This window comes from Diabrotica virgifera, chromosome 3 (genome assembly GCF_917563875.1).
Source record: "Diabrotica virgifera virgifera chromosome 3, PGI_DIABVI_V3a".
NCBI lineage: Eukaryota > Metazoa > Arthropoda > Insecta > Coleoptera > Chrysomelidae > Diabrotica > Diabrotica virgifera.
This window is the reverse complement of record NC_065445.1, coordinates 961,566-983,489: the sequence shown is the minus strand read 5'-3', so window position 1 is coordinate 983,489 and position 21,924 is coordinate 961,566. Positions and strand designations below refer to the sequence as shown.

The following is a 21,924-nucleotide window of genomic DNA, read 5'->3' as shown; positions in this document are numbered from 1 at the left end:
AATCCGTGTGTATAAGTTGTAATACATCGATCATATTAATAGTATGCACACAACTGCACAAAAAATAAGTAGTAGAAATAACCTTATCCAGAATCTTTGTGATACCAACTGGGGCGCATCTGCGGACACACTACGAACATCTGTGCTAAGTTTGGTCTACTCTGTAGCAGAGTAATGTGCACCGGTCTGGCTAAATAGTCGTCATGTGAAGATAGTTGATACACAGCTTAATATAGCAATGAGAATGATTAGCGGTTGCATCAAGACTACTCCACTATATTGGCTTCCCATCCTTAGCCATATACCTCCGCCTATTCTACGAAGACAAGAGGCCTTGATAACGGAGTATTCGAAAGTAAATAGCAACTTGCAACTATCAATCCATGAAGACATCCTGAGTTTAGCAGCAAACCGACTCCCATCCAGAAAACCACCCATAAAAACAGCCCAACAGCTAACAGCAGATGATTTCAATGTTACCTCCAGATGGCGCACGCTGTGGACTGAGGAAGCCTCACCTGAAGTATCCAACCTGATGGCTTCAACCAGCCACGAAACATATGGAAGAGCCTAAACCGAATTAGAACGGGCCATGCAGTATGCGCACACAACCTACATAAATAGGGAAAACAGCCTACCTCCAGCTGCGACTGTGGTGCTCCAGATCAAACCATCCAACACATAGTGGAGACATGTGAATTGAGGGCATGCCGAGGAGACCCAAAAGACTTTTTCAAAACTACGCTTGCAGGCCTTGAATGGATAGCTCAACTTGACTTAAATATATAACCTTATCTGTTTGTATTATCTTATATTATATTTTATCTGTATTTTGCCTATGTTCGTTTTTATATAAGCTTATGTTTGTATTTTTGAATTATGTACGTACGTTTTTTACAATTATTATTGTATTTATTCCATGTATTGAGCCATACGCTAAATAAAATAAATATTAATAGTATGCAACATAACCAATGGAAATAATCTTTTTTTTAAATAATTTTTAGAAGTATCTGAATTATCTGAATATTGATTTAATTTATGGTACACCCTTGTGTAATATTAATATCTCATTCTGCGTCTTATTTAAACGGAAATAATAGTCCCGGAATGAAATCTTGATACGAGCAGCACAATGCCGTGCTAATAGCTATAAAATAATAAATATTGTTTCCAATAATCTAAAGACTCTAATAACTGGGAGTTCCAATAGAATGGCAATTTCCTACTTTTCTAATTATCTTTTAAGCGGATTTGCAGTCTCGCAACAATTTAGATGGTATTATTAATTGAATGTAATCAAATTATGTAATCGATGTTGTTGATACAATTTTATGGCTGATTTAATAAAAAAAATCTATACGAATTTTATAAATATGTATCTTAAATAAAAGGATTGAAACTATTTGTAGAGTGGAGGGGCTAATTGATCTAAGTACCAAAATTTCCTGTTTCCGAGTTTTCCACCAAAATAATCTATGTACCAAGGCCAATGCATATCTATATGGAAAAGATAAGTTTTCAATCTAATAGCACATAAAACAATACCAAAAATATTACTCTACTTCCCATCAGACTGAAAACAATGGGAACCTTCTCTGGTTACACCTCCGAGGCTTCTAAAATTTACAAGCCATAACGGATACTGAGACTAAATATATATATATATATCGGTTTTAAAACGTTCTCCTACGTCTTCCGATGCCTAGTCGCCATTCACTTCGGTCCATCCAAAGGTCTTCATCCAATTCTCTTTCTCTCATTTCTCGATTTATGCCTTCTCTCCAACTCAGGCGGGGTCTTCCTCTTTTTCGTCTACCATGAGGGGTCCACGTTAGGATTTGTTTCGGGAGTCGTTCTTCGGACATTCTTTGTACGTGTCCATACCATCTAAGCTGTTTGGTACTAATGTCATCTACTATTGTGTGTTTCACATTCATTATTTCCCTAATTCTGTTGTTGGTTACCCTTTCTAATCTTGATTTTCCTGCTGAGCGCCTCCAGAAATCCATTTCTGTTGCTTCAAGTTTTCTCTTGTATCTTTCTTTTATTTGCCATACTTCACTGCTGTAAGTGATTATACTCTTAACAATTGTATTGTATATTCTATGTTTGTTGTTGTTTGATATTGACTGGTCCCAGAGGATGCTATTGAGAAGGGTAATTGCTTTTCTTCCCTGGTTGTTTCTTTCTTCTATCGTCCGGTCTACGCTTCCTTCTTGTGTGATGGTCATACCAAGGTATTTATATGCGTCGCAATGTTTAATAATTTCGCCATTCCCCAGTGTAAGGTCCTGCTGTGTCCCACCGATACACATATATTCGGTCTTCTTTATGTTTATTTCCAAACCACCTTTTTTGTACTCCTCTATTAATTTCCTTGTCATATATTCTATATCATCGTAGTCTTGCGCTAGTACAAGTTGGTACTGAGACTAAAGAAGATGATTATTCATTTTGGATTTACATGTTTACTCTGATTGGAGTACGAAGGGAACCATTCTCGTTGGAACTTTACCGCGCTGAGCAGATGGGACGTGAATTATAAATTGTAAAATTCCCTCATCTTCTTAGTCTCAGCATCCGTTAAGGCTTGCAAATTTTAGAAAAAAAATTTTATAAAAAGGGCGGTTATGGTCCTTTCTGAACGAACTGAAACGTAAGATGTCTCTCATTTCGTTTCTTCTTCTAATATATTTTATTTTTCATGTTTTTGAATTGTAGTTGTGTCTCGATAGTTGTCATTTTTCCTGAGACCCTATTTTCAAATTCTGTAACAAAAAGACACTACCATTATTGCCTTTTATATTTGACTTTATACTATTTTTAGTTTGTTTGTATGTTTCGTTATAGTTGGTCAGACTTTTTAAAATCGAAATTATTAGCCATTTTTGTTTCTGTTGTTTGTATAGCTAGATATATATTCATCCTTAATCCTCGTAAGTACACCAGTGGTCGAAAAAATCCATAAATTCCGATCCGTTGAAGTGTGAAGCCAATTAAGCCTTGCCGAGTCTTAGGCAATTTATTTTTCATCCATTCAGCTGGTGCTGCTGGTACATCTTTATGATTGTTTTGCGTGCTCTGTACCAGAAACGTTTCTATTATAATTTAATTATAAATATTCGAAAATTGTTAGCCATAAAGCTTTCATCTGAAAAGTAAATTCCCAACAGGAATAATTGAATTCATTATTCTTTGGAGTGATTTAGGATTTAGATTTTATGCATTTGTCACAAGATATATCATTAAAATATCAGCACCACATTGTGAACGCTATGTTAATTCGCTATGTGAATATCAAAACGAGCACTAAAATATGCAGTATATTTAAGACGACCAGGGGACTACTACAGGGCTACTCAACATCCCCAATCCTTTCAAAATATTCCTGGAAAACCCCTGAAACCTTGGAAAAGAAAATGCGAAGTAATGGATATACCAGTAAGATCGCACAAGACGAAGATGACTTTAGTTTTATGATGAGTAAAGGGGAACAGTAATATACAAAGAATAAGATGGAAATAAACCTAAAGAAAACTGAATAGCTGATAGCGGAGGATAGAGGAATAAAATAGCTGAAAATAGACAAATGTAAACAAATCAAAGGAACAGACAAGCATTTAGGTTTCATAATATTAAACAAAGAAACAACTGAAGAAGATATAAAAAATAAACAAAGACAAACAAGAGAATACATAAGAAACTTAAACCGGTTGCCGTGGGATAAGGAACAAATACTAAAAACAAAATAAGACCAACAGAGATCGAATTCCTCAGAAGAAGCTACAGGGTAAGAAGAAGAGATATAAGAAATAATATAGAGGTTAAGAAAATAATGGGAATGAACTCAGATATAATACACTACTGTGACGATAATATAATTTTATCGTCTAGAGTAAGCCAATGAATTAAGTAAAACGTGTTTTTGTACCGTCTCGGACGATATAAAAGTCGGAACGAAAAGCCTAGTTGATTATTATTCTTGGAGCGTTGATCGAAGAATAATAAACAACAACGAGGTATAGGAGGTGAGTTATCCCAACTATTTTCCGCCGTCGTTTTGGTGCGTTGAACGAATCCGACGGTTTTTCCTTTTACCTATCCTTATACGAGCGGTGATCGTATTTCCCAATATGCCTTTTCCTCTGGTGAGCTGCGCGAGATTTCCTCTCCTTATATGTCCGTTTCATATTAATAAACGTAATTCTTAATTCACGCGATCGTCGGTAGTATTCATTCATGTACCAGATATCGTCACATCAACCTGAACCTAATGTTCGATACGTAGGTTATAAATATATTTTATTGACGAAATTAACGAGTAATAATTAATGCTAATTATCTTATCATTTGTAATGTTTTGATTCTAAATAAATGTCTTTAAAAGGAAATCTTCTGACCAGTTGCGTAACAAAATCCGTCGAGGCCCCCCCGCAGAATTGGAACTGGGGCCCGTTTAAAAAATGACTAAATGCGCCATGTGTAACAAAAACTTATGTGTTATTAACGTGAAATAAGGCGATAAGTGGTCCGGTCAGTACTTTTCGAGTTATTTACGAGAGAAAATGTTCAACATTGTTCAACAAAAAAAAAACACGTTTTCATGCGGTTTTTCGCAAATAACTTTAAAAGTAAGTATTCATATTATGTAAGTAGCAAAAATGTAGCTTATACAAAAATGAAGTCTATCTACCAAGTAAATGAAAATTTGTAGCTCCTGAAAAATTGTTCTGTAGCTCCTGAAAAGACCACCAAGAAACAGGTTTAGGAAATATTCAGGTGATGATATCAATAAAATATTAGTTAAAATGATTTAAAAAGACAGTTTTATTCATGAAATAATCTCGAATTACACTAGATCTCTAAAATTATTATCGATTTGTTGCCTCGTCACACTTTAACATAATTTCACGACCCGAAGGGTAGTGAAAACTGTCAAAGTGTCACTCGGGAAATAAATCGACAATTTTAGAGCTCTCGTGCAAATACTACTGATAATTACACTCCAAAACGGGTATTTACTGGGCTATTAGTGTATTCATGCACTGTTTATGACAACTTACATTTTTCATCTGTATTGGTATAGAATATAATAGAAAGAAAATTAATAAACGACTACATTATTACAAAGTATTATTCTATGAGATGAACAACTTTCTTTGTGCACTACTATCAGCGAATATATCTACAATTTTATTAATACATACATACAATACATACATACGATACATTGTGTGAATCTGATAGGCAACTTCATTTTCAATACTGCGTTGCTTAAATACGTTGCGTATAATATATGCGCAAAATAATATAACAATAACACATTTTTACATATATGTATTAGACAAGATGGGGCCCCTGACATGATGGGGCCCCCCCGCAAGCTTCATGCTGCGGGGGCCTCTGTTACGCCCCTGCTTCTGACTTCGGCTGAATTTTTGTTACCTGGAGCAACACACTTTGGATCAACAGAATAACGGAGTGGAGCCCGACAGGAAGAAGGAAGAGAGGCAGACCTCGAAGATCCTTTAGAGCTTAAGTGGACGAAGCAATAGAAAAAAATCTGCAAGAAGGAGAATGATAAAACAGAAAGAACTGGAGAGAACGGTTGTTTTGCAGTGATGTATTTTACTGTGAGTCTTCACTTTATAGTCTTTAATTGAATAAGTTGAGGAGGGGGAGCTATTTGTCTCAAGTTGGTCATTCAGATTTATATCTGTATTTTTCAATTTATTAATTTTCATAGAATCTAATAAAGATAGCTTAAGGACTTTATTTTGAATGTGGAGAATTTGAAACTCGTCATTAAAATAATGATTATGATCTAGAATCTAGAAGGTAAAGTGCGTATGTAGAATCTGTTGCTTTTGTGTTCTGCTATATGTTTGTTAAATGTTCTACCGGTTTGGCCGATGTAAGTTTTTGGACAGTCACCATATTTATGTAAGTTTCTTTACACCACAACACCACTGTGTATTTCTTTTGGCTCTTATTGGTTGTTGTAAAAAAAGATATATAAAATGTAAATAAATATAACCAGTAATTATAAATATCCTATTTTTCTATTTGATTCAGGTTAATAAAAAATAAAAAAATGTAAAAGAAATATGTAATTACAAAAAAACGAGTAATGAACAGAAACATATAATTATTTACATACTACCTACAATCATTTATTATTATTAAAATGTATTCTCGTAATTTCATTATACTTTTTTTTTTGGAAAAAAATCGTTACGGACTAACAAAAGCAATGAAAGAGATCTCGGGTCCTTAAACACGTCGTTTCCGAAATGACCACTTCATTGTGAACTTAATTTACGACGCATAAAATAGAGACGTAAAGAATCAATTTGATTTCTTATCGACTATATGTATGTCGGATTAGCTAAACTTAAATCTAATTTGGTACTTTATTCACTACATAAATTTTATTTTCTCTATTATGGTATTTTTCCTTCACGAGATTAACTAACTAGGATTTAGATGATAATTTATGGATCTTTTGGTAAACGGGCGTAAACGTGTTAAGTATTTACATAAAATATTCTCGGCTGACTATTTCTAATTTAATTGGAGGAACAATAACGAGTACAATAATTTAAACAAACAAAACTCTCATCAGTGCCGCGCCAGCACGTGGTAGCGCCTGTGTGCAAAACATTTAGTGGCGCCCAAAATGAACAATTATTTATTGTAACCAAAAAAATAGCTAAAAATTCTTACACATGCAACAGGAAAATAAATATGTTAAGTTAAAATAATTAAATCAAAATAAATATTTAGCGTAACAGCATAAAAAACCAAAGATATAGGTAGGTAAACATTAAATACTTAGCTATTTTATAAAAAATTTACTTTTCGCGCCGTCAGTTCGAAAAATCTTTTTATAATATGGTGCTATTGGATAAGAGCTATTGTTAAATTTGGGAAAATTGCAGTAAATTCGTTTAAAAATATAAATTTTAAAATTGTACAAACATCATTATTTAATTCTTTTAACAAACGCAAAAGTTATATATAATTTCTTCAAACAAATCCTCTCCGTCTATATCTAGATGATCAGTGAATCTCATTTTTTTACAAATTGTGAGTTTTCTGTACTGTCGTTCAAATTATATAAATATTTGTAAGAATAAACATGATTTTTCAATATCGAAAATCTTTCATTTACTGAAATTAATGCTTGGTCGAGAACACAATAAAAGAAATGAACTTTGTATGACATTTTAGAATCCAAAATCGGTTCGTGTTTATGTTCGTAATCGAACTGTCTGCTCTTATTCCGACGCCGGCACCGTAACTGTGTGGCTGGTTGAAAACTGGGCACCACATCCAGTTTCTCTGTAGTTTCATTTGCTGTAGTAATAACATCATTAAATTTGCTGTCTATCCGAAACTAGAGCAAGAATTGTTTAAGGGCGTAGACGCAACATTTCGCTCCAATGTGTTTTAAATGCATTTATTTTTTGGAACCATGAGAAAACTAAGAAGTATTTTTGAAAAATTTAAACACATAATGAAAGATTACATTATTACCGAGGAGAATAACCAAAAAGTTTTATTTGAATGAGATATTTGAAATTAAAAATCACACTAAATTTTCTCTTTTTTTCGCCCTTGCAACTTATTAAAATAAACATTATAGAAGTTTTCAAGGATTTTCGGCCGTGTCGGTCATAATGCAGTCTTTCATTCTGGGTTTAAATTTTTCAAAAATAGCTATTAGTTTTCTCAGGATTTGAATAAAATAAATGGATTTAAAACACATTGGCACGAAATTTGGCACGTACGCCCTTAACTCTTGTAAAGCGTTTAAGGCAGGCTGCATATTCATTGTTTTTGATTGTAAACTTTTACTAACGAAGTTAGTTAGCTGAGATATACAGGGTGGCAAGGTCGGTAAATGGGTTGTTTGATCTGCGTAAATTTTTTGTAACAACTCTAGTGGCGCCCCTTAATTGCTGGCGCCTGTGTGCGCCGCACACATTGCACACGTGGACGGCGCGGCCCTGACTCTCATTATAAAATAAAAAAGAAGGTGTGTGTACTTTGTACGCACGTAAGAAGTTATACTTCTAAATATGATTTCAATGAAATAAATATACTTTCGGACAGTTTATTTGTATTTTATTTAAAGATTAAATTAATTTTTACTTACTACTTTCCAAACATTTTTATTAAAACAATACCAAAAATTAAAAAAAGATTAGAAAACACCAGGATTCGAACCGGGGTCCTCTTGATCTCCAGTCCAACGCTCTACCACTGAGCTATACCCTTTGGATTATCCGGGCTACAAGATTTTTCAGACATAGTGACAAACAGATGAAGTGAATTATAAAATACTTTAAATATTAAATGTAAAGACTGAAATAGTTTTGTACACACTTATGACAACAGGTGAACAGGGAAAAGTGTACTATTTAAGTGTGTAAAACAAATAATTCCTAGCTGAGCGCTTTCGGCTTATAAAGCCATCTTCGGAGCTATGGTCAAAAGGTTCAAAATACCACTATGAAGAGAGATGGATCCCATGTACGATATACAAAAATACTTCTATACTTGTGCAGTTTTTTAATGATGGAAAAAATATAGAAAAAAAACCTTGTCTGTCTGTTGAAAAAAGGTGGTCAATTCTTGCTGTTTCTTAGTCGGAAAAGTTGAAAAAACATATATATTACAAGCACAAAGGACTTTCACGAAAAACTACATTACATATAACAAAAATTTGTTCATGGTAAGGTCAAGAGACCTTACCATCTGATGTGTGCTGTGTCATTCTTCATACTGATTATCACAGCGACTAAGATGGGCATTCCACGTGCACAGATCACTTCATAACGAGAGACTTATAAGTCTGGTATGGGAGGAGATTCCTACAGGCAAAAGACCACTCGGACGTCCCAGAATGCGATGGAGAGATAACATCCAAGCAGATCTTCGAAAAATGAACATCCCATTTGACCCTAGGTTGATGGAAGACCGAACAAATTGGAAGAAAGTTGTACAGTCAGCCAGGACCCACCCAGGGTTACAGCGCTACGTGATGATGATGATAAGTAACAATTTCTGTAACCACAAGATTTTCTATTGATTTCACCTAGATATTCCAGTTGAAAAATAGCTGGTAGTAACTTTTGATTTTTAAATGCGTCGTTTCCTGTAGTATAAAAGCATTTTTTAAAACACAGGATATTGTGATATAAAAAAACCCTACAAACAACTATCAATTGTAGCTCCAAAGAAAACTATCAACTGTTATTAACGATAAAGCTACATTACGAGTATGTACATTAAAACCTAGATAATAAAATCTTCTAGACTAAATACTTTGTTAATGAAACTCTAATCCATAAAAATTTAACGCTATTCCATTTTCTGATCCATTCCATCGGAATATAAACGGAGTATAACAATAAAAATGAAATGAGTTGAGAAACGCTCGGCTTAATAAAAAGTCCTTTATTGATAATGATCACATGTTGTTGATAGCCAAACTATGTAAGTGTAGCCCATAAATTCATTATGAGTTCGTTATGGAGAGGAAATGCCGTAGACAACACATGCTTTTCAAACGGTAAAATATCTATTCACTATTTGTTATAAATTTATAAATTAAACAGTTTATTAGGTACGTTTTTATCTACAGTAAATAGAATAAGTTTCAGTTATATAAGAAGCTATTAAGGAAGGAAAATATATTAAGAGGCCAGTAGAGAAAAAAAATTCCTGAAACAATCGTATACTGGTTTTTGAAGGTCTTAGACACTTAGAAGGTATATGGGGAACATATGAGGGACACCTGATGACAAATTCTTAACATACAGCTGATTTTGCTTTGTTTTTATTTAAACCATCATAAAAAGCGAACAAATCATTATTTTTTCTACGATCGCTTCATAACATTGTCATTATTTAATATTTTTGAAGATATAATACCACCCATTACTTTACCCGTGAGTAATGAACTATAACTCATGGGTGAGTAGACACTCACTATACTAAATTTAAAATCAAGATGCAATAGAAATAAACAAACCAAGACACGTTAAATGGTTCTAGGAGCCCTCCCAAATCATAATTTACCATGTATATACATTGTAAATCCCAAATCATGATTTACAAAGTTTATACATTGTAAATTATGATTCGGGAGTGCTCCTAGTAGCTTTTAACGTGTCTTGGTTTGTTTATTTCTACTGGATCTTGATTGTAAATTTAGTATAGATATATAGACTATTTTTAAAGAGATAATAACACCCATTACTCACACGGATCATTCAGTACTCACTGATTTAACTAATCAACTGATGCATGCCTAGTAACATATGTGATATTAAGATATTAAGGTTGAAAGAGGCTGTCATTGCGTTACATAACTTGCGTGCTATTACGTTAAGCGCTAGTTTCCTCGAAAGCGGTGCCGACAAACTACGACCGATGAATGACGTCATAAAAAACTGTACCATGCAAAATAATAGCGGTGGTTTCCAAGGATGCGTTGGAAGCCACCGCTTGCTGAGTTTGCACATTTCATTGCCGCAGTGAAGAACCTTGAATTATTCACCGTAATCTGACGTAATTCATCGCAGTGCTACGGTCGCAGTTTGTCGGTGCCGCTTTCGAGGAAACCAGCGTTTTACAATGTCTACATTTTATTCTCTGACAGAAATATACCTAAATTGTATTTATCTTTATACGAATAATCCTCACCATTGAAACTTATTTACACCTATTTGACTTATCCTTATGGTACAACAATATTATATGCCTCCTAATAGTAGGCAACCAATTATTCAACCGCGTACTATTGGTGAACTACATTTGGTTTATCGAGAGTAATTGATTATTATTACATTTTGCCACTAATAAAAATAGAAGGTCATAGAAAAAGTATAGTATTCTACTCGCATGTAACAGCTATTACTCACTCTGTCGCGAACTCCATCATCGTGAGAAATAGCGATCATTAAATGCTTGTTGAATTAAATACTAATTACCTATACAACGTTTCTGTACGTTTTAGTTAGATAAAAATGGCTCAATTAAAAATTACAAATCTTAAAAAGTTCTTTCATTTGAAAGTTTCTAATAAAATACAAAAACAATTGACCGAGATAATTACAAAAACCCATATTTTTGCAGTAATTAATAAATGTTAACACCTTTATTATTATTTTTTGGACTTCCACTTAGATAGTAGAGCTAAAAGAACATATCTTGCCTATGAACAGTGTCGGCGAACGGTCGGACGCACTTGGGGCCTTTCGCCCAAGGTGGTCGCCTGGATCTACACTACTGTCACTAGGCCAATGCAAACTTACGGAGCTGTTGATTGGCTTCCAAAAGTGCTACAGGCAACAGCGATCAACAAACAACCATATTCAGCGGATGGCTTGTCTAAATATAACAGGTGCTATGAAAACAACCCCAACTGCTGCAGTGGAGTTGCTCATTGGCATCATTTTAGACATAGGTATATATCAAAGAGGTTGCGCTGATGACGATGATGAGATTTCGCTCAGCGGGTGTAAATCTAGGAATGGAACAAATGAGATGTCATTTCTGGCGAGGTGAGCTGAAGACACTACCCCTGCTACGTGCAGGACATGGAGGCGACTCAATTAAACCTACGTTTGTCTTCCACAAACCCTATCAAATCGAAACAAGGCAACATAGGGAGTCAGACGTGGGAAATGCATATTACATATACACCGATGACTCCAAAATGGAAGAAGGCTCAGGATGCGGGATATACTTCAGATCACTGAACCTTAGTATAAAATGGGGTATGGGCAAAAATTCCAGCGTAGTTCAGACTGAACTGGCTGGTATCTCCATAGTAGCAAAAGAGATCACCCAGAAAGGTACAGCCGGTAAAACCATAAGAATCTGCACAGAGAGCAGACAAGCGCTAGTAACTCTGAATAAACCACGTGTCATATCAGGGCTAGTAATGGAGTGTCATGAGTCACTAGCCCAAGCTTCGGATGGTAACAACATCATCCTGAGGTTGGTTAAAGGACACAGCTGAAATAGGCATTGGTGAACAGCTAGCTAGGAAGGCAGCAGGCCTAAGAATCTTAAGACCTGGTAATCTTTTTTTACCTTGGCCTACACCTGCCGAAATAGGGGAGATGTCCCCTGGTGACTTGTCCACCTTCTTGGAAACGGCAGGATGGACAATGAGCTAAGAACGACAACCCCCGGGGAGTATGGACAATGGGTCAATTTTGGCCTAAATGCTGTGGGACTTAACTCGATCTCCCTGCTCTACAGATACAGACAGAAAACCAACTTTATTTTTTGCATAATGAAATAAATATAATTACTTATGGCAATCAATGAGTTATGGAAGTATGCCTTATCTCAAATAGAGAGCCCGAAAACAATAGAGCAGCGTTTCCCAAACTTATTTTTCCGTGGCCCGGTTATTTTTGTGTTTATCCTCCGTGACCCACTATTTTTTTTGCATACTCTGGTGTGTATGTACAAGAAAACATATTTAAATATTTATTACAGTTATATTTTAATAAAGAATTATTAGATTAAACAAAAATGTAATAAAACAAATAAAAATCAAATACTTTATTAATGAGAAATATTTGTTTTTGGTTAAAAACTTCACTTTTGGAGGAAAAAATGACAATTTTATCCTCAGGTCCGGTTCGACTTCCAAACGATTCCTATACTAATTTTTGAGGAAAGCCATTGTTGAAAACCCTGCCTAACACTTATAGGTCGTAACAAAAGGAATTAGAAATTATCGCTTTTTCTGCTGAAACTTGGTACTCCTGGCGCCAATACAGCCAAAAATCTATCAGTGGTATTTTGTCAAGTATGTCTTTGAGTGCCCTGTCACACGATAGTTCAGTTACTGACTCAATATCTATATCCGGAAGTCTTGTCTCGGATTCTAGGTCCGTTGTAAATGGATTCCCTATCCAAGCTTTGTTGCTGTAGATGGGGGGGAAAATATTCCTTCAGATTTGCCCCAGTCCTAGGTTTTCTTGAAAGCGGCTGAAATCTCATCCGGCAATGATTCACATTATACTCTTTTTGTATTTCTGTTAGCTTTGTAATTTCCTGCTTCCGCGCGACGTGTCCACAAATTAAGTTTTTGTTGCAGCTTCCACCTTCTCTGGTACTACATTGCTACCTTGTAATGGCATATTTAAATTGTTCAAGAAGTCAAAAATATCCCAAAGATAGGCTACCTTGACTAACCAATTCACATCATGAAAACTGTCTTTAAACTAAAATATTGCATCCCTAGCCGTTGGTGGATGTTGTTCTAAGAATATTGAAACTTCTTCCTTCTATTCGATTAATTCAATTAAAGTTTTTTAAAAATATTCCATTAGGATATCCAACGCACTTCGCAGTGTAAAAGAAGACGTTCATGTGAAACGGCGAGGCGAGGCGACCCGGCGTTTTGCTTTCATGGCCCGGTACCGGGTCGCGACCCACCATTTGGGAAACGCTGCAATAGAGAGTACAAAAATAGCACAAACGGTAGATACGGGCTTTATCGAGTCGTGATTCGTTTATGACCATCAAAGTAGGAGTCACTTTTGTAACTATTCCCTTGAAGTGAGAAGTTGGAAGACACATTCTTTGAACCTTCTGGTTATGAATTTGTACCGGCCGGATCTCTGACTAGAGTTGCACAAGTTTGACTTGAATGTTTGAACTTGACTTGAGTTTGACTTAATTTCAAGTCAAACTCAAGTCAATCCTTCTGACAAATAATTCAAGTCAAGTCAAACTGGTCAATCCTACAGGTTTGAAAATTCAAACTGTTTGTCAAACTGGTTTGAAAGAGTTTGAAAAATAATTTATTTAGTACATATACTTTTTTGTCGAGATTGACATGTTTTTGCCAATTAAGATAAGAAAATTAATAATACAATGAGTGCCACATAAAAGTATCTTGATATGCCTTTTCTCATGAGAATCTTTCAGTGCGTCACAGTTTTTCGATTTCTTTCTAACGCATTAAATTGTATGTGACAGAAAAAAACTCACGTCGGTGATTACATTTCGTCGGTGACATTTATAACATTTATTCTAGTTGTCAATAGATGGGGCTATAATCGAAAAAAAAATGATTTACGAATTATATAATATATCTAATAATATAATCTGTACAATTTATAAGACTATACAAATCAAAGAAAATACCATTTTATAAATGCAATAAACACAATTGATTTGTTTTTATGCCAAATTGCAAATAAAATGTGACAACTGTCAGATTTAACTAAAATGTCATGTCAGCAAAATGTATATTATCACGGACTTACCTTTTTTTCTATAATTTGTGACGCACTGAAAAATGCTCATGAAAAGAAGCATACAGGAAGCGATTATAATCAAAATAGGGTAAATTTTTTGAAAATGATTCCTGTATGCTTAGAATTGCTTGCTGGTAAGTTTCGTTTTGTCGATATAACTTTTTTATATTAGAGTGTCACTAGATTAAAACAAAGAATTCGTTGGATAGTTTTTTTATCATACCAAGTGTAATTTAAGCTACTTTGCAATCTTTAAAGTATTACGTAACGCAAGTCGGGAGAAGGTAACGCAAGTTAGTAAATGGACTAATTAAACATCTAAGATCTAACAACATCACGAGAAAAACCAAATGCAAAATATACAAAACCCTGATAAAACCGGTCCTTATATATGGATCAGAGACATGGACGCTGTCGAAAAGCGATTATAAGGGGGTAAAAGAAAATGACGTATGGCGCAGAAAATATAATTTTGAACTATACGCAACATACAACGAACCCGACGTCATAACATCCTTAAAGATCGGACGTCTGCGCTGGATGGGCCATGTTAAACGGATGTTTGAGACCGAAACACCAAAACATATAATGAGGCAAACACCAGTAGGGAGAAAGTCAAAGGGAAGACCCAAATACCCAAACTTAGATACATGGAACAAATGGAACAAAACCTGAAAACACTTAAGATTACCAATTGGAAGAACAAAGCAAGGAACAGAACAGAATGGCGGAAAATCCTAGAACAAGTTAGGACCTAAAAAGGGTTGTCGAGCTACTGATGATGATGAAGTTTGGGGAGGGGGTTATGTAAAACGTTACGGCGCGTCATACGGGGGAGGGGGATTCGAACAGCGCGTTACATAACATTGTTTTTTAACTTAAGAGCACACAGTAGCGATCAACAGGTAGCAACAAACGCGGTCCAAGATTGCGAAAGTTCTGCGAACTTTCAAAAGTGAGGCAACATTGCGTCGTTAATTCGACACTGACAGTGACGTTTATACTACCAAAAACCACGGTTCTTAGACATTACTACGGTTGCCTCAATCGACTAACCAATGAACATTAAGGGTGAGATTACGTCACGAGAGTTTACTGTCATTTGAATCGTAATATGATTTTTTTCGAATCCTGAGAAAACCAAGTATTTTAGAAAAATTTAAACGCAGGATGCAAGATTACATTATTACCGAGGGCGGAAAGCCCCTTAGAATAAACAAGCAGATTCTATTGAATGAAATATTTGAAATTAAATATCACACTTCTCTTTTATTTTCAGCCCTGTAACTTATTAAAATAAACATTATAGAAGTTTTCAGGGACTTTCAGCCCTCGGTAATAATGTAGTCTTTCATTCTGAGTTTAAATTTTTCAAAAATATTTATTAGTTTTCTCAGGATTCGAAAAAAATGAATACAATTAAAACACATTGAGAATTTTGACATGCGTCAAAATTTTGCATTAACTCAATGTAAAATTCTGAACTGTTGAATTCCAGCTTCCCTAATAATTATTGTACATCAAAAGACATTAGAAACTATTTGTAGAGGATTGAAATCTGTATTGGAAATAACTGTTAAAATTGGTCTACGTAATTAAACATATTCCAAAATTTTGTAAAAATGTAATACATTTTAGTTTTCAGCCCAAACTTAGGCCACACACAATGCAATAATGTTCACATTTTTGAACTGTCAATATTCTATTTTATCATCTATTGTTTAAAAACAATACAGTTGATAAGATACCCTCAGTTGTGGAGAAAGGATTAATAATAAAGATTTTTTTATTCAGTCAATGGTGTGAGCACTGTCAGTTAAATAGTAACGTGTGGCCTTACATTTACACGCATACCTATTGTGGCAAATGTATCATATTTTTCAAAATTTTGGAATGCATTTAAATCGTAGAACAATTTTAACTTTTGATTTTAATACAGATTTTAATTCTCTACAAGTATTCTCTCATGACTTTTGATGTAAAATAATTAGGGAAGCAGGAATTCAACAATTCAGAATTTTACATTGAATTTCCTATGGCCCTTTTTACGATTCACCACCCGGTATAAGATAAAATGTGTACTATTTGTCTAATTATTTCATAATAACACAAATAATACACATATATACACAATAACACACATTCAACGATCGAAAATCATTTAAAAATATGGGAATGTAAACTCTTGTGACGTAAAGTCAAAAATATAAGTCTCCCACCACCGTCGGACAAGACAACCGTAATAAAGTCTAATAACCGTGACCAAAAACAATAATTTTTATAAGTATACATAGGCGCGAAATGTTGCCATGTCAGTGACGTTCGATTTCTTGTTATAAAATAATCGATTTTTAGTAGTTCCAATGTGACACAAAATCTAGGCACGGGATAAAAAAGTTTATTTGAAGAAAGTGTATTTTTTTGTCTTTCTTAATGGCGGTACAGGTTCCTTTTTTTAATATTTTATTTAGGTATAGAGTTACTTCTACATACTAACATATTTCTGAAATTGGTCTCTGTACCGCCATTCTTTATTATTTTACGAATATGTGTGCCAAATATCTCGACAAAATATTCAAAGTTAGAGCCGCAATCTTGGATCGCGTTTGTTGCTACCTGTTGATCGCTACTGTTTGCTTTTAAGTAAAAAAAAACTACGGAATCACAATCTCCTAACTTTTCAACTTTCGTTTATATTTTACATAGAACCCCTGGATTGTAGTATATTGCCCCCTCACGCTCCGCTCATGTTACAATAGGACAATAGTATTCAAATGAAAATTAAGATCAAGCACAGTAACACATGTTGGCAATAAATAGCTGGACCGTTCTTCACAACAAAAGATGAAAAGGTACAGATGGGATAAAGAGGTTGTAAAATTGTGTTACGATACTTGAACGGCCCTTTAACAAAAAATTATGAAGGAACAACAAAATATTATATTTTTGATAGACTAGGTTTAATGATTTTTTTGCGACTTTGCAATGTCGTCTTAAAGAATTAGTTCACTAATTGTCATTTTATAACACTGTTCTTTATTTTTACATAATACAAGTATGTACTTTTCAATTTTAATTGTTTTGAAATCACCTGCCGTAATATCAAATAAATCAGTATATTTATTTTTCTTAAATGATTCTACTTCAACTACAGATTTTTTCTCTTAATTTCTGCAGTGGAAGAGAAGAGATACCTTCAAAATCAGACTCAATTTGATCTGGTACTTGTTCTGAGCCGAAAAATATTCAGGTTCAGATATTATTTCACAAAGCACACACTTAAAAACGAACGTAATAAACAAGCCTAGCACATACTTCTTAATATGAACTACAAACTAATTTGCGAAGTAGCAGAGTACAGATTCAGACCTATCCAAATAAGTCAAAACAAAAATCAGTAGGTACGCTCTCAATTAGAATTGGAAATAAACACGTTGCGCAATATGATATTCAAACTTCAAACTGTTTGAAGAAGTTTGATTTCAAGTCAAACCTAAAGATATCGAAATCAAGTCAAGTCAAACTTTTTTACAAAAAAAGTTTGGTTTTCAAGTCAAGTCAAGTTTGTTGAATAAAATCAAACTAGTTTGACTTGATACATCTCTATCTCTGACGAGGTAGGGTACACCCAAACATCAAATTCTATATTGGTACCGATTCATATAGAGAGAGAGTAGAGAATTGGTTCTTACGCCATTTAATTGGTTTTTAATTGCATCAATGCGATGGCTACGCTTATGGCGCGAAGTCCTTCATTCACGCACATTTCATACAGCAGAAAAGGGAGGAAACCAACTTTATCGTGTCGTGTTTCGTTTATGGCCATCAGAGTAGGTGACAATTTTGTAACTGCAAGTGGAGTGAGAAGCTCAAAGACACATTCGTTGAACCGTCTGCTTATGAGTTCGTAAGTACCCGGATATCCGACGAGCTAGGGTATAGCGAATCATTTAATCTCCTAGTGGCGCCAATTTATATACAGAGGATTTAACGAATTATGATCTTACGCGATTTATTTGGTTTTTAATTGCATTTATATTGCAAATCAATTTTAATTGATACAACCGGTGATGTAATAATTGCATAAAATCTCGAAAAGTTGGCTAATCGGTACTCGAAGAGGAATGTTTTTATACTGTAAATCATTGATTTCTGTTTAGAAATGAGAAGTAAATGCAATTAGTAAGATGATATCGGGTCATTACGATGCGTTATTATTGCATTATACCCCAGTAATGGTACCCTTGAGTAACCAACTATTAAAGACTTCGAAATTAATGGTAATCTGCAAAATTCATCATTTCTTATTATTGCTTTGTATATATGTATGTATTTTCCTTGATATTTCATATACTAGTTATTATTTATTTGTTGCTAATTTTTTATTTAAGACCGTAAAAGGAAGGCTATTATGAATTGAATCTCTTTTTGAATATGCCTAAATTGTAGGTAGAGGTATTACAAAGTTTATGTAAGAATAAATATGGACTATATAGACCAGTAAAGATCTGTTTTTAGGTGGATGTGAAAGGTGGCATTCAGATTTTTGCGGATAAAGTTAGGTGATAACTTCGTTAATAATAATTGATTTATGCTCCTTCTCAAATATGCCCGGAACATTAATAAAAAAAATAAAATATTTAAAAATTTCAAAAAATTTCCTTTTTTTTTCAATATATATTTCAAATTTTCGTTTATAAACAATTTTTTGGCTTATAAACAAATTAGTCCTGTGGCCAGGAGGGGGTGCTACGGGCTCCTTTATTAAGATGGACTTACCCAAGATTATTATGTATTTTTTGACCCGTAGAACACGATTTTTTTGGGTAACAGTTGATCCGGATGTCGATAAGATTGTTATAAACAAAGAACTTGAGGAATTACATAACATCGATTTTTCGCAAAATAAAACATTTTTTTGTATTTCTTGGGTAATTCTAAGCAAAAAATGTTCTTACAAGTTTTTTCGTAGGATGCATAGTTTTCGAGATAAACGCAGTGGAACTTTCAAAAATTCGAAAAATTGCAATTTTTAAACGCGAATAATTTTGATTAAAAAATAAAATAGCAATTTTGCTGATAGCATTTGAAAGTTTAAGTCAAATTATACCGGTTTTAATTATTTGCATTGCTAAAAATTAATTTTTTTATTATTAAACAAAGCTACTTGTTTATAAACCAAAAAATTGTTAATAAGTTTAAAATATTGCTGAGGCCCCTTAAATAATCCGATTTTAATTCTGTAAAGTGTATTAGATAGGTAGAGCACCTCTTTACATGTAAAAAAATTAGACAACATCTAAATGTTCTACTTTTTGTTCAGAAAGATTTTAAAAAATTTGAACTTTCATTTAGATTGCAAATTTATTATGCAAAATCTATTAGGTCGATTTTAATGAAATTTGGTACACGGTTTAAGTATATTACAAAGAATTTCCTAAGCGAATTACTAAGGTTCTCAGTGCCAAAAAGTGGTTAAAAACATTGAATAACAACAGGCGTATTTTGCCCCCTTATTTTGTATTTATTCCTATATTGCAGAAAAGTTAATACGTTAAGACATTTTTGACCAGTCGTATATCATACAAAATTCAATTATCTTTATTTTATTTCTTTACGACTTTGTTCCAAAACGAATGGTTTTAAAGTTATAAGCAAAGAAAGCAGAAAAAAATCGACGTTTTTCGAAATTTTTAAATATTTCCATTTTTTTATTAATGTTCCGGGCATATTTGAGAAGGAGCATAAGTCAATTATTATTACTGAAGGTGTCACCTAACTTTATCTGCAAAAATCCGAATGCCACCTTTCACATCCAAAAATAGACGTTTTTTCACAGATTCTTACTAATCTAATAGCTATTATTAAAAACAAAAGCTGACGAATTTCTGATTAATACGCCAGACTCTTGGAAATATTTTTAAGGAGGGGAGGTATGGTTTAATATCAACATTTGGTAAAACTATGGTAAAATTATTTTATGTTTAAACGAAATAAACATATTGAGTACAATTCACAAATATTCAAAAAAATGTTCAAGCCAAAATATTTAAAAATAAGCCAACGGTAATAAATGTTTACAGACACCTAAAAAAATGGATTTTTCGGTGGAGATCAGAACTCGTCATTGGATTATGTGCAACAAAAAGTTCAAAACGATTTTATTACCTTATGAGTTTTTTGAGGTAAGGCTGTCGAGTTTTTTTAGTTTTAATGATTTTTGAATTTTTGGTATCACCCAAAGTAAACTGCTCGTCAAAAGTTAGGGATATAGAATATTCTGCTGAATTTTTATAGTAGACTTTTTCGTGAACAGATTAACGGATTCCGCTATTTTTTTATTATTTTAGACTTTTCTTTAGTATTTACACATTTATGCAAAGGTTTACTCAAACTTTTTTTTGTACTTATACCGGATGGAAGAAATGATATGTTTTTCTTATGTTAAGTTTGAGACGTCCTGTAGGGAGGACGAGATACAAATGGGAGTATATATCGAAATCGTATTGTAGTCTTATATTTTGTGAACATTTTGTTTTTTGAATGTCCCTGATATCTTTAGAAATAAAAAAATAGACGGTTTTGTAATTTAACATGTGTTTTAACCGAAACAAAAGTTTGAGACACCTTGTAGGGAGAAAAAAGGCACAAAAGTGAGTATATCTCGATATTTTTTGTAGTGTTATATTTTTTGAATATTTTATTTTTTTTATCTCTGATATCTTTAATAACAAAGAAACTAGACGATATTACTCTTTAATATGTGTTTTAACTGAGTACATGCGTCACATCACACATGTGAAACATAGAAAAACATATGAAAGAGTAATACCGTCTAGTTTCTTTGTTATTAAAGATAGCAGAGAAATTAAAAAAATAAAATATTCAAAAAATATGAGACTACAACAAAATATCGGGGTATACTCACCTTTGTGCCTTTTTCTCCCTACAAGGTGTCTCAAACTTTTGTTTTGTGTCTATTTTTTATATTTCTAAAGATATCAGGGACATTCAAACAACAGCATGTTCACAAAACATAAGACTACAATATTATTCTGATGTATACTCACATTTGTACCTCGTTCTCCCTACAGGGTGTCTCAAACTTAACACAAGAAAAACATATTTTTTTCTTCCACCCGGTATAAGTACAAAAAATAAGTTTGAGTAAACCTTGGCACAATTGTGTAAATACTAAAGAAAAGGCTAAAATAAAAAAAATAGCGGAATTCGTCTGTTCACGAAAAAATCAACTATGAAAATCAGCTTTTGACGAGCAGTTTATTTGGTATTGACCAAAAGTCAGAATACCGAAACTTTTTGTAACACAAGGGTAAAAATCAACATATTTATTGTCAAACAAAAAAAGCATAAAACAACAAGCTGAAATTGCGAGCATTATCATAACGAAAACTTTGTTTATATACCTATTTAAATTCATAATATAGAAAATTGCTATTACGAAAAACTGTTTAGAATTAAAAATTATGTTTTAATGTGCAAGTACATCATTCTAATTTAAATGTTGTGAACTATTATATACTTTACTCGAAATTCATATTTTTTTACATACCTCGTATAAAATTAATAAAATTTGATTCATGATGGTTGCATCATAAAT

The 21,924-nt window shown here is 33.5% G+C and overlaps 1 protein-coding gene across 2 annotated transcripts in view; it reads right to left on the bottom strand.

The window, feature by feature from the left end:
- LOC114324427 (ephrin type-B receptor 1-B) overlaps window positions 1–21,924 on the bottom strand; it is a 968,545-nt gene that overhangs the window by 893,847 nt on the left and 52,774 nt on the right. The gene's annotated exons all lie outside the window — the stretch shown is intronic.